Source organism: Gossypium arboreum, chromosome 10 (assembly GCF_025698485.1).
Source record: "Gossypium arboreum isolate Shixiya-1 chromosome 10, ASM2569848v2, whole genome shotgun sequence".
NCBI classification, from domain to species: domain Eukaryota; kingdom Viridiplantae; phylum Streptophyta; class Magnoliopsida; order Malvales; family Malvaceae; genus Gossypium; species Gossypium arboreum.
The window spans coordinates 77,104,981-77,106,875 of NC_069079.1; positions in this window are offsets into that span (position 1 = coordinate 77,104,981).

Below are 1,895 nucleotides of genomic sequence, written 5' to 3' on the forward strand. Positions count from 1 at the left end.
CGGATCATCTAAGATTGGCACTACATGTTATTTGATGGGTCTGTTTCTATAATCTCTAATGGTACTAGATCTTCTCTACCTAGATCATTTCTAATTCTTCCATTTCTCACAACTCATTTCTCTTTCTCCTTAAGGTTCTCTCAATCTCTACATCAAAACAATACTCTGTATTCTCCAAAATATTTTTATGCATACACTAGCATAGACTTGAAAAAGAAAAATCAAAACAACTGATTAAACTAAACTAACAGAAATTAAATTGATAATAACAAACCAATTTTCACTAATGTTGTTGATCCCCGGCAAAGGCGCCAAAAACTTGTTGCGTTTAAAAATGCAATCCAAATGGGCAAGTGTACACATCAATTCAAGTATTATAATGACTGAATTTCATCTCCATAGGGCTCAGAAATTTATTACAATTAGTAAAGTATTAACGTAGATTTAACTAATTAAACTATGTAAAAGAAACAGAGTGTACTAATTAAACTATGCAAAAGAAACAAAGTGTAAATTGATGAAGGGAATTAATGAATGAACTAATAATATCAAGTATAACTGAAAAAATGACAAAGAAATCTAAATGTCGTGGCAATTCAAAAAAGTAAGTAGAGAGTATTTTTGTTGTTGAATGATAAAGGTTGAAATTACTCAAGGAATATTTTCATAACATAATAATGCCTTGGCAAAATTCTTGACTAACTGCTATCAAAAGAATTACTACTGCAGTCTACTTTTTTTAAAAGTTGGACTTTAGCTATTATCCTGAGTCTGTGTATGTCTACAAGACTCGTGAATGATAACCACACTAATGCTCTTCACCTATACAGATTGCAACTTTTATGTCTAGAGTGCTGCAATTATTCTTTCGAATACTTGCCTATATCAATCGATTAATGATCTAATGTATTTAATCCTTTTAGATTCAAATCTATCTAAGAACATAACATACAGTCAATTATCTTTAGAGCTTGTATGCATGCATTCAAAATAAGCATAAATCTAATGAAACAGTAATTTTAATCAAAATCATATCATGGGCATTACAGATAATTCAATAATCAGCCAAATAATTCCAACCCAAAGATAATTTGCTCATGGGTTGGGCAATGAAATCCAAAATTAAATCATTCATCCACATTCTTCAAGTTTTACGAATCAAATAAATTAAACCAAGAAAAATAAAACAAAGATAAAACTGCAAGAAGTTCTCGCTACACTCCATCTTCATCTCAAGCTTTTACGCAAAACCCAAGGAAAATTTCTCTTCTCCTTCTTCGCGTCTGTGATCTCCTCTTTTTAGTTGCTACCCTCTTATTTAATTCTAAATTTTCCACACACTTTCTCCACAGGATCCTATTGTAGAAAGAAAAACCTCTCTTTCTTTTCTTTTCTCCTCATAATTCGTGTCTCCTTATTCTCTTCTCTCTCATCACTTTATAGTGTAGATATGTCCCTCTCAGCACATATATTTTGCTCCTCCTTTTTAGGATAATTTATCTGGTACATGAATAGTTGGATGAGAGTGATGCGGATTGAGTGTTGCGTCATCTTCCTAGAATTTCCATTACATTTCTATTGGCAATCTATCCTACCATTTGCCATGGAAATCTTTCACTTATTTTATTCTTGTTTCCTCTTCCTCTTTTCCTTCTTCTTGCCTCTTTCATCCTACCTGCACCTACTACCAAAGACTACCAAGCCTCTTTCCAGCAATTAAAAGTAAGATAATTTTACAGCTAAAACACAATCCAAGCTTTAATATGTAAAACTCTAATAATAAGTCTAAAATGCAAAGAAATTCTCTTAATTATAGGCAAATACTTCAATTTAGAAGCCTGAAATATAACTATTTTCAAGAGTTATTAGTATCTCGTTTTAAAAACTATGGACAT